The following is a 13,030-nucleotide window of genomic DNA, read 5'->3' as shown; positions in this document are numbered from 1 at the left end:
TGCTTAATCATATCGCCATTTTAGTTTTCAACACTTGGGCCCATTTCACTAACACACGCTCGATTACTCTATTAGCACTGGACATGAGAGAAACTCCTGAAACACCCTGTATCTACAGTAAGGTCAATGCGACCAGATTGTTATTGTCCTGAGTCATGGTTTTAAACAACAATAATCACATGAAAGTATTCAATAAACGACAAGAAATAACCACCAACACTGTGATTCAAATAATGGTATTTTATCTAAAATTAGTTCAAATGAAAGTCAATCAATAGCAAAATCAATCATTATTCTCATAATTACCTATTCTAGTTAAATGTCATAAATGGGTCAGGACAGGTCTCTCAGTAAAGTCTCCCGAGTCGCCGACCTCACAGCATCGATCCTCACCAACGCAGGTTTGGGAAGAAGTGGCCTTAGACCCTCCCTAGTCTAACAATATTTATAATAGAACTTGCAAAATAAAGCAACATAAAAAATTCTAAATGTTCATTGAGTCACCAAGCGAAACGAGCAGGAAAGGATGTTGCATCGCAACATTTGTAAGAACCTCCGCTCAGAAAAATCACAAAAATAAAAAGACGGAAGAAGGAAACTCGAGTTTTGCAAAAGAATACATTTCCTCGGAACCATAGCGAAGCCACCGCTGTAATCACAAAGTTCATTGTGGCTTTCTTTTCCTCCAAGGACAGTTGGAAGCTTGCCTGGAGTCGCTGTCATCACGGAAACTTTCAAAACTCCAGCAGAAGCCATGGTCAGGTGACTGTCAACCATGTTCAGCAAGGCCTTTTCGTCATATTTTATTCACTCGAGTGCAGGCTGTAAACGGCAGCCATCTTGTTTTAGGACAAAACAGACCATCTTAATTAAAAGAAACACAAAACAACGTTACCACAGCATAATGATAAAACAGTGTTAATCCCCACTAATACCCTTATGTGTATGTAATTATCTAGCCTTTTGCAACACAATAAAGCATTAGTACACGTTATTTCAAAAGCGTTTTGTGCTTTAAACAAATAGCACTTAGCAACATCCATTTAATTAAACCTGCACATTATTATTGAGCAACATATATGCATTCCCACGTGTAGTTTTTCTCTTGTTAGTTATATTGGTTAGCCAAAGTTTCTCACAAAACCAATAATTATCGATTACAGATTAATGATTTTAGTTATGACATATAGACAAAACCGGAGCTTAAAACTCGATAAATTTTCAACAGAAAACCCTGCTCCAGCAAGTGGACTGCAGGTGCGAGCGGGAAAGCACAGGACTTTGCCCAGTTCACTCGGAGGCCGTAAACGGCTGCAAAGTCATTGAGGACCCAGCCCAGTTCATTAGTGTTCCAACGGAGATCCCGAAGGTAGAGCAGGAGGTCATTAGCATAAAGTGAGACCACTTGGACGCCATCTCGCAACTGTAATCACAAGAAGGTTGAGGCAGACATAGGTGATTGTCACACATATAATCACAGAGTCAAAGTAGATATAAATTCAAAAGTCCACAAACAGATCCAAGCTGTAATTCGGTTTTCATTATTTATTTTTCTTTCTTGTATTTTCCAAATATCATTACATAGACATGACAGCCGACACGTGTTTCGTCCATCCGGACTTTTTCAAGGCTGCAAACAAATAAATACAAATATACCAATTACAAAACACACACATATACTTATTATATATTATTTAATGATTAAAAATGCATATACACCATTAAAAGTCTCTTTCCAGAAGACTGATCGACATGAACTTATATTATATCAAATTATTCAGTCTTGACACTCGATTGTCATGTGGGGCTAGTGTCATCCTATTCATATTAAAAAGATTGTAAATCTGATGCCCAGTTTTGGCATAGAGAAATAGAGAGCCACCACCAAATGAAACATCATTGATCTTATTGGGGTTCAAGTAGATTACATATATAGATAAGGCCACCAAGTGTTCATATGGTCACCATCCACAACTGACCTTGTTGAAACAACAGTATTTCTTCACGTGTTAGTTTGGTACGAAGTATTGTCACTTCTGTTCTCTCTGGTGGATTCGTATTGTTAAATACATCAGCAACCCATCTCTAATGGATAACGTTCCTATGAGCTGTACAGTTCGCCCAGTCGTAGTTGATTTATCTAACGGCCAGAATATCACCGTTTTCAGCAGGTAATGATACACCTGTGTGTCGGAAGACCCATAGCGTAAGACAAAAGTAAAACACATTCACTCCCTCTCTTGTTGATGGCCATAGTATTGGCCCAGACACCATTGTTGGTACAATCGCTCAATGGTTAAATGGTAGTAAGCGTGGGGTCACTACATAAGCCCACTACCCATTTGCCACTAGTTGTCATACTTGTTATTTACACGGTTATAAACAATGGATCAATAACACTAGTAGATGTCTAGTTACAAATACTCACATATTGGTATCCACCATAACACTAATTTATTGTCAGCCCTATTGTTATTTTGGTACAAATCATATGCACCCTTAAATGTGTATAACGTTACTTTTCCCAAACTCTGATAGCTATTTATGTCTTTTATACTTACACCGGCCTCTTTAAAGATAGTCAAAATATTATTGCACACTACGAAGTCACCCTTAATACAGCAATTCCTTATAACTGGTGAAAGTAGTGTTACAATGGCCCAAAATTATTCGACCCTCATTTTACAACATAGTGTTATATATGTTCACATTTCAACAAGGTACTCTATTCCTTCAATATGTCGGTTTTGTTATAATACAACACCCAATCTCGGTAAAATACTCAATCTCAACTGACACCTGTTCAGGGCACCTACAATAATTAGCTTGTACCCTACTTTGCGATATCCCAGCAGTAATTGCCACAGTTGGAGCAGTAGACACATACCTGTCATCGGGGTCAGTAACCGCGTCCGCACTGCCTCAAGCTCGTACCGATACTCGGCTTAACTTCTGTCCCACTGTTTATATTGAGACACGTACCGGCGTGGTAACGTGATTAGTCATGGAAGAAGAAAGCGGACAATACCGTCTACACTTAGTGTTGAAGGTCGCGCCATTTTGGAAAGGTTACCCAGTCTATAATCTTCAGTAGGGCGACCTAGATACCCTCTTTTCTTTGTACTCGTTTTGAATTTAGTTTGTTATTCCGTTAATTCCCACATGTATATTATTTACTAAGTATTTACTGATGAGCATTAATTGGTGACCACATAAATCACTGTTTTTATTCAGTTACGTAACGGTGAGGTGGCGTGGTTTATCATGAAAGACGAAAAAACGGACAATACCGTCGGCACTTAGTGTTGGAAATCGCACCATTTTAGACGATTATACAGTCTAAAAGCATCAATAGTGCGACCTAAATAACCTTTTTTTCCCTTTGGACTCGTTTCGATTTTGGTTTATATTATTACATCATCTACCACATGTATATTATTTATTAAATATTTACTAATGCGCATTAATTAGGGACAGCATGAAGTCGTTCATGTGGATAGAGGAACAACCAAATGGAAACTATCCCCCCGTCTACGAACATCAATATGTCCTCTATGGCGATCTGCTTGTTAAATGAATTGTGCCTAATGCTTGTAGTGAATAGGGGTGATATTTCTTGTGCATGTTGAAACGTTACACCCTAAACACGAGGTAGCCTCATCCTATTAAACACATAGACAGGTTTTGATGGCATGTTTGGCCATGACACTCCAATGCTCATTACATACAGGTGGAGGATGGATCAACTGTGGGGAACATACTGTCCTTACTGCTCCTCCAATATTATTCCCATAAATCAGCCTGCTCCCTCCTGCCTTAAACGTGCCACCAATGGCTATGAAAGACTCAAAACCCAGGGGGGAGGAGGGTAGCGGGGTGGCAACCCTGCCTCGTGGCTTGACAGATCAAAAAGAATTGGAGACAAGTTGTATAAGACAAATGAGGGTCAGAGGTAGGAAATAGAGCAGACGGACATATCGGGTAATGTGAGGGCCGAAGCTGAGGCGACACAGCACAGCAGATAGAAAATCCCACTGCAAGGTATTAAATGCTTTCTTGGAACAAGGCTACGGGCCATTTTTCTCGTTGACTTGCATGGAGTGGAGGTAGTTGTAGGTGGGAGAAAGCCAAAATAAAGCAATTGTTTGTTTTAAAAATTGAGTCTGGGGGCGTGGCCAAGATGGCAACTCGATAGGACCTGCGGCACCATCGCTCCCGCCGGCGGCCCAGCAAAGCACCGGCGTTCCGCGGCTTATAGCAGGCAGATCCTTAATATTGGGTGCCCACACATCAAGGCCAACGCAGAGACGGCCACGGAGGTGAGCTACTGCCGAGTCTCCCTTCCGTGACGTGGGAAATAGCAGTGATGCAGGGAATGGCCCTGCCGGGGCGCGGCCTAGCGTGAGAGCGGCCTCGAGTTGGTGCGGCAGCGGCCGGAGAGGCGAGGCCCGAGAGCAATTCCGGCTCTCGTGAAGACAGCAAATCAAGGGGAGCAGGCCGAGCTACCTAACCGCTAGTGCCCGGAGCGCAACGGATGACCCGTGAGCATCTCACCCCGAGCAGAGAGCCAGCAGGTTCCCGTCGACGCACCGACAGCAGCGGTGCAGTGGAAGGCCCGCCATCTTGCGGCACGGCCTAGCAGCAGAGTGACGACTTTGAAGCCGAACGGCGGATCGCAAGGCTCACGGAGCTCCGTCAACCCCGCCGCGAACCAGGCAAGTGCTCAGCACCGGGTAGAAAGTTACAGTGTGCGTTCGACACTGGGTGTGAGCGGAGAGGGGTGGCGGTTCTCACCCGGGGGCCTGGGACACAATTGAGGTGCGCGGGACGCCCTGAACCAACCGTGATCAGACCTGGGACTGCATCGGCACCGTTTGGGGGAGATTCGGCAGTGGTCCGGCCCGGAGTCCCGAGGGGGTCTGGAGCATTGCAGCGCTTTGGGGGTGTGACGGTAGGCGCCGGACTTATGAAGATTGCAGTAACGAGCTACACCAAGCACCGGGGGTCGACTCATGCCCCCCTTGACCGCAGGACCTGCCGCTCCCAGAACTCTCCGAGTGCCACAGACATAGCGCCAGAAAGCTAAGTTGTCACCAACCATACTGAAGGAGATAATTGCGCGTCACAGGGCGAGTGGCGCCAGCGGCTTTGCACTGGGGACCGAAGGGGGACCATCTGAAGTTGCGTTGTAGTCGGCCAGACGACACGCACAGACGGCCTTCAAACAGAGGGTCAGCTTAGGCTTTACAAGACACAGCAGGGACCGGGCAGAGCCGAATTCGCGCGCAGTGCCTCAGAGAGGGGGCCTTGGGGGGGGGGATATCGGGGCCACTGCATTGCACCCTGCCTCAATCCACACGGGATCCATCAGCACACGCTCCAGCTGCCCGCTGAAGCACAGCATGTCCTCTTCCCGAGGACGGAAAGAGAAAACCCTGAAGGACGTATTTATTAAGGCCCAGGGTGAAACCCAGGCGGGCGACACTTCCCCGAGCACTGAACTAGCTGTACAAATGAGTGCTGACGGCGAAGAGCCCATAACTAAGGCCTTCCTGGGGTCCTTGTTTGTGTCATTGCGAGAAGACCTCCAGACACTCAAACGAGACCTCACGGCTGAAATCAAAGATGTCAGAAGGGATATGGATTGCATAGGCGAGAGGGTCGCAGAGCTGGAGGAGAAAAGCGACAGAAGGGACACGGAGCTGTCGTCTCTTCAACAAGAAGTTGTCCGCATTCACAACCAGCAGGTGGAACTACAATCCCACCTCGAAGACCTGGAGAACTGTTCCCGCCACCATAATATCAGGATCCGAGGGGTGAAGACCAATGAGGAAACGGACGATATTTTCAAATATACCAGGGAACTCTTTAACCATGTCCTGGGCAACCCTCTAGACACCGACCTTAAGCTTGACAGGGCGCACAGAGTGGGCCCACCACGCCCTGCCACAGCCCCGCCATCAGACATTTTAGTCTGCGTTCAAGACTATCGAACTAAGGAAGAAATCCTACAGAAAGCCCGACAAATGCACCCCCTGACGTTCCATGGACAGAACATTTTCCTGTACCAAGACCTGGCAGCCCTTACATTGCAAAAGAGGAGAATCTTCAGACCTGTCACCTCGTACCTCCGCCAACGCAACATTTCCTATAGCTGGGGTCACCCGTTTCGTTTAATCTTCCGGATGGACAGCAAAATCTTCCAGCTTCGCTCCCTCTCGGAGGCCTGCCGCCTGCTGGGTATTGACTCCCCGACGGAGGAGAGTAGTGACGATGGCCCTACCCCCATGCAGAAGACACAAGACCACGCTGGAGACAACAGGTTCGGCAACGCCGGCTTAAGCGACCAGATGCCACAGAAATCTCCATGGGACAGAAAGCAGTACTCAAGACTCTGCCCACAGAATTGGCAAAAACGCAGCCTGGCTGATGCTCATCAGACCCATCGACTCCTTTTGATATATCCTTCTTGTTAGTGGGCAGCTGGCAAGAGGGTGGAGGGTCGTCCCTGGCCACAATATATCCCCCATGCAAACTCTAACCCATCATCTGAGGATGATGGACTTTCTTGTGGTTCTCACTATTTCCCTTTCTTACTTCTGCCCTATGCAGAAGGGTTTCATCTGGTTATTTGTTTGGGGTTATTTTTTAGCGGTTTTGGGGTCCCTTGTCCACTCTTTTTAAATAACAATCTAGCTTCCCACAAGAGCCTTCCGGTACTACGACCCGCTCCTTATGAGCAAAGCAACGGATTTAGGATTCCGTCCGTGGCCCTAATCATCCCTATCTGAACATATGGCTCCCACCACACTTAAGATACTTACCTTGAACGTAAGGGGACTTAACAATCCCGTTAAGCGTAAAGCAGTCCTGTCTTGTCTGGAAAACACTAATGCAGATACATGCCTCCTGCAGGAAACGCACCTTTTACCCAAAGATTGTCACCGCCTCAAATCTCGCAAGTTCTCAACCCAGCTGTTCTCCTCTGGCCCCACCAAATCAGCAGGTGTCGCTATACTCGTTGCCCAGGGGTTCCGGGGGGAAGGTCCTTCACAAAGAGGCCGAAATTAGGGGGCGACTCCTTACCTATCATTTCGCCCTCGGAGGTCTCACATTCACGGTGGGCTCCGTGTACGCCCCCAATGAGGGACAAGAACGGTTTCTACACACAGTGCTCACTGGAGCGACAGCCACGACGGAACGACAGATGTTATTGGGGGATGACCTGAATTTGGTATTCGATAATGAAGTAGACAGATCATGTCAGCGCACAGGGCAGACGGGGCACTATCGATGACAGGGCTGGCGCTCTTGCAAGACTTAGGCCTCAAAGACCTATGCAACACTCTTTTTTTCACCATGCAGCAGTAGTAGAACAGTTACAGCGCTCAATAAAGGACTACCTCTCTCACAATGATAATAACAACACTTTCCTAGCTATAGAATGGGCAGCGCTTAAGGCGGTTATATGCGGGGAAATTGTGGCTATCTCCGCAACAGAAAATATAGAGCGTAAGCGCAAGAGGGAAGACTTTACCCAAAAAACGAAGGAGCTAGAACAGATGCACCAGCGGACAGGGGCACCACGGGTTTGGTGTCAATTGAAAGCCATGTGACAGCAGCTCGCAGCACTAGACCAAGACAGGGCAGAATATGCAGCCCTTAGGCTGCGGCATGCCTATTACACAGGGGGGATAGATGCGGTCGCCTCCTTGCCTACAAAATGCAGGAGACCCGACCGAGGCAGGGGGTCCAGGAGATTCAACTTGGGGATGGTCGGTGAGTTTTGGAGGACTCTAAAATTGCTGAGGCGTTCCGAGACTTTTACGCCTGTCTGTATGCTAGTTCGCCATTGTCCGCTGCGGATGTGGCCGCTTACCTCGCGACCACTGACCAATCTGCTCTGACTAAAGCCCAGCCTGATCACCTGGACGGAGACATAAGAATAGAAGAGGTCGTTGCAGCCTTCTCACGCCTTAAGCCTGCCAAGGTCCCAGGTCGGATGGCTTCTCGGCAGTATTTTACAAAACATTCTGTACACTGGTGCCCCCGATCCTCACTAAGCTTTTTAATTTGTTCACAGAACCTGGAGCGATCCCCGGAGACATGCTTGAAGACTCCATAGTGGTAATCCCGAAATCGGGAAAAGACAAGACGACATGCGGAGCTTATCACCTCATATCTCTTCTCAACGTTGATATTAAGCTATATACCGGGATACTGGCTGCTCGCCTGGCGCGCCTCATGCCCGGTCTGATAGACCCAGATCAGGCAGGTTTCATCCATCAGCGCCAAGCAAGCGATAATACAAAACGGGCTCTCCACCTTATCGAGAAAGCCTCTCGGACGCAGTGGGAATACATGCTACTCACCATCAACGCCGCGGCCATACCTAGAACAGGTTATCGAACGGGTGGGGATAGGGGAGAAGTTCCGAACACGCATCTTCAATTGCTACTGGTTCCCGACAGCCACAGTACGAGTAAATGGCTACACATCATCCCGGTTCCCCATAGAGAGAGGTACGAGACAGGGGTGCCCCTTGTCCCCCCTTCTCTTTGCATTTTATTTGTATCTCTTGGCCTACCATTTTCGACACAACCCAGCGATAACGGGGATGAATTTTTTTTTTTTTTTTTATTTTTTTGTGTGAAAATTTTTATTGTGCAGAAAGAAGGGTACAAGCACGGGCCTACAACCACCTGGGCCGGCCGCTAGTAGGTAAAAAGTTCAAACAGTGCAAACACAATGACTGGCCCACCGGGGCTCGGCACCCTACAGAAGCTCAGACTGCACAGAAAGGAAAATCAGGATACACCCTTTTAACATAAATAACAACTTTAAAACAAAAAGCGAGGCAAGAAGACATGAGATGGGCGTCGGACCACAGCAGGGGCACTCCCATACCACGGGGATTAAATTTGAGGGTGATATCCACACGATCAGTCTATATTGTCGAACCCAGCTCTCACATTACCAGTGTGCCTCACAGAATTAGAGACCTTTGCGCAAGCCTCGGGGTTTAAGGTAAATATGGATAAATCGGTTGCGCTCGACCTCTCCCTAACGTCATCCACCCGTGCTTACCTCCAGGCACGTCACTCCATTCAATGGGCGACAGGCCCGTTCCCTATCTCGGTATCCAGTTAGCTCCCTCCCTACCAACCATAGTGACTACTAATTACGCACGGTTACGGGTGAAAATCCTTAAGGAATTGAGCCAATGGAAGCACTATCCACTTTCCTGGCTCTGTAAAAGCAGCAGTCAAAATGACTATATTACCTCAGATCTTGTATCTGTTCCAAACCCTGCCTCTCCGAGGGGTGGATGCAACAAACACAGGCTGAACTGGCACAATTCATTTGGAATGGTCACAAGCCACGGATGAAGCTGGCACTGACGGTGCTTCCGCCGGAGGAGGGGGGCCTTGGCGTTCCCGACCTCCAGCTATATTTTCAGGCAACGCAACTGCGTCATTTGGTGGAATGGAGTCGGAGAAACGCTGGCTGTTCCAGGATCAAGCAGTAGCTGCCAGACCCTTACAGGGGATCTCCTTCCTCCGGAGGGTACAGAGACCGCTCAACCTGTACGTGTCCTATATCACCCAGGTCACCCTTGAAACATGGGACCGCACCGACATCAAACATAACTTAACTTCCTTCCCTTCGCCGCTTACCCCCCTACTCGATAACCCCGATTTCCAACCAGGCATGGATGTAGTTGCCTTTACACAATGGAGTTCCTCAGGATGCCGCGCCCATGGCCATTTTTTGATGTAGACGAGATCATACCATTTCAGCAGCTCAGGTCAGATTGCGGGTTGCCTGAAACTGAATGGCTCCGATATTTCCAGATTAGGCATTGGGCCTGACCTACCCAGGTTAGGCCGTCTGCCTGTAGACACCTCCGCTTTTGAGAAATGGCTTATCACCCGCACATCAGATAAAAAACGAATTTCGGATCTGCATAGGATGTTGCTCCTCAGGAACACACACACACACACACACACACGTACGTACAATTCAGCCGCGCGAGATGGGAAAGAGACTTGGGCAGAACACTTAGCCACAAGGAATGGGAGGGGTGTATTATAGAGCCCACCATTCAGCATACCACATGGGACTGACTGAAACCCTTACTAAACTGGCTACTTATTGGTATTACAACCCCGAGCGCCTACACTCAATGGATCCCACTCAAGGAGCGGAATGCTGGCGGGCATGCGGGAACCAGGGTACCCTAGTATACCTACTTTGGGAATGCGATCATCTCCAGACATATTGGGCTGAAGTACTTGATGAAGTGGACAAGCACCTAGACAATACCGCGCTTTCCCGCATACGTCCTCCTGGGCCTTCCGAACCCTTTGACCTACCCACTAAAATCTGGCAGGGGCCGCTTGATTGCAATAGCGCTAGGTTCGGCAGTGCAAAACATTCTGACACATTGGCGCACTTCCCAGATCCCTACCTTCACAGGTTGGCTATATTGCCTCTGGCATATCCTGGGAATGGAGAAGTTTACTTTGACAATAGCGGGGAAGGGATCCATGTTCACTGATCTATGGCAACCATTTTTGTCCCTTCTTTCCTCTGAATTCAGGGAAATCACATGTCCCAGGTATCTTCGCCTCCTGCGGCTCTCTGATCCGCAATTGACAGGGTCATGATGGCCCGGTTTACATGGCGGAATCAGACAATGTTTCATTTGTTTCTTTGATGGACAAGGGAAGGGGTGGGGGATGGAGGGGGGGGGTTAGAATAAGTTTCCTTTACAAGTCATGTTTTGTTTGATCTCATTGCAATGTGTTCTTTACATGCATTGACCTCCTTGCTATGGCGTACATTAGTCGTGTGCATACGGCTATGAGACTGCCCTTGAAATGCCGAACCTGTTGCAAATTTTCAATAAACAGATTTAAACCATAACAATTGAGTCTCCTGCCAAAATCAGGTATGTTGGCATGTATGCTATGTTCAGTGCAGGCATACACTGATTGTTTTCTGCTTTAGAAGACAGACAGACTGGGTGAATGTTACCACAATGAGTAGAATTAGTTTTAGAGATAAGTATGGGTAGTATGATGGAGTCACCTAAGAAGAAATATCAGTACAAATATATACATTTAATAGTTATGATTCCTAAGGTTTGCCTTCCAGAACCGTACGTTGAACCAATCTGGATACAGTTCGCTGAAGAGTGGTCTGTGTGGCTGATCTCTGCTGTGCTGCAGAGGCTGTGTGTGAGGGGAGGATAGTTGTCGGTATTTCACTTGCCTTTGATCACCTTGGATAGTAACTTACCTATGTCTTCATTAGTTATTTGGAACCTAGCCCACCAGCGTTTAAAAATCGGAGAAAGCACTGATAGCAACATGGAGGGTGATTGTCATGACTTGTACTGCTTTGGCCGGTAATCCTTCCAGATGTAATGTCATCCTAGGCTTAGGTGGTTGGGGATAATGTGCCTGATTCACACACAAAATCTGAAATTTGCCCCTGTAGGTTTCTTTTTTTTAAGTTCCACATATTTTATTGAGTTTTATATTATAAGAACATGAAGACATACATAAAATAACAGCCACAAAGTTATACATAATAGTGTCAAGCGGAATAAGAGTGAAGGAAGTGCTGAAATATCTTATCATAATATATAACCCATAGAACTTGAAAAGAAAAATAGGGCTACTAATAAATTACTGTCTAATACAAACGAAAGAAATATATACATTTAGCTATTAGTGAGAAAAATATCCAAAGTCTTCCAAATGATGATATAATACAAAGCGGCTTCTTATTCGTATTGGACAATAAGTCAATTCCAGTTCTCCTGTATAATATTTAGTCCCACCAGGCAGTTGAAGATATATTAAAGACAGTTTTCCAATTCATAATATATCTATGGTATTCAAAATTAGGGATCTGATATTTAAAGAATGTAACTCAGAAAATTATAAAAGCATATTACTGAGGCAAATGTCTGATATATAAAATATACCAGCATGAATCCATTTTTCCCAACAAGAGACCTGGGTACTCAGTTTAATCAGAGGATTATTCCATAAGCATACCTTAAGTATTTTACCAAATACTGCATCCAGACTTAATATAGCATTTTTAGTAGCATTAAGGATTGGAGAAGAAAGCTTTGTTTTCTTAAGATCCATAGTAAGAATAACTGGTAAAGGGAATGGTGCTACAACAGTTCTTTCAAGTAATATCCATAGGGTTGTTATGTGGGAGTCCGCATTAAAAAAACATCAAGCACTTTGTGAACCCCAAAAAGGAGACATGGTGTTTCTTAATATATGGAGCACCAACACCTTCTAATTTAGCAGTCTGTATTCGATGAGTGAAGTCTTATTATTCCAAATACTTTTAGTAAGTGTTTTATTAATATTGGTAAAAAAAGAAGAAGGAAATGTTACAGGCAACATTGATGATAGATATAATACTTGTGTGGCTATTACCATGTTAATTGCCTCAATTTTCCCTGACAGTGATAAATTGAGGGAAGCCCATGAATGTAATTTTTCCATAATCTTAGTTAATGCGTTTTTGCAGTTAAAATCAACTGTATGTTTTATAGTATTTAAAAAATAAATACCAAGATATTTGAGAACTGTATTATTCCAAAGAATGCCTGTACAATGTAATGTGTTAGCAGTACGAAAAATATTTAAAGGAAAGAATTCAGTTTTATGAACATTTAAAGTGTATCCAGATACTGAGGCATAGCCATCAATAATATCTGAAATCACAGGAATAGTATGCATAGGGTTCATAACATATTTAATACATCGTCAGCATACTCAGAAACTTTGAGAACCATATTATTGATGGTAATACCAGTGATTTCCTCAGTAGAACGAATAAGAGTTAAATGGGGTACAATGGATATTAAAGAGATTAAAGCATGGTCTGATATACTTTTTTTTTTGTTAAACCTTTTTATTGGATTTCATATTTATACATGTCATACATTAATCACACTTCATACTTGTCTGCTGCGGTATTCCAATCAACATTA

The 13,030-nt window shown here is 45.4% G+C and overlaps 1 long non-coding RNA gene across 2 annotated transcripts; it reads right to left on the bottom strand.

The window, feature by feature from the left end:
• Positions 1 to 228: 228 nt before the first annotated feature.
• Positions 229 to 2,978, bottom strand: LOC146812588 (uncharacterized). 2 transcript variants are annotated; one of them, XR_014966876.1, is made up of 3 exons: positions 2,888 to 2,978; positions 1,980 to 2,183; positions 229 to 1,630 (listed from the first exon to the last, which is right to left on the bottom strand). It is a non-coding gene; the product is annotated as an uncharacterized LOC146812588 (long non-coding RNA). The 2 variants fall into 2 exon arrangements; XR_014966875.1 differs by lacking the exon at positions 1,980 to 2,183 and having other exon boundaries at positions 2,888 to 2,975.
• Positions 2,979 to 13,030: the final 10,052 nt, after the last annotated feature.

The sequence above is a fragment of the Triturus cristatus genome, chromosome 7 (genome assembly GCF_964204655.1).
Source record: "Triturus cristatus chromosome 7, aTriCri1.1, whole genome shotgun sequence".
In the NCBI taxonomy this organism is placed as follows: Eukaryota; Metazoa; Chordata; class Amphibia; order Caudata; family Salamandridae; genus Triturus; species Triturus cristatus.
This window is presented reverse-complemented; position numbering and strand designations above follow the sequence as displayed.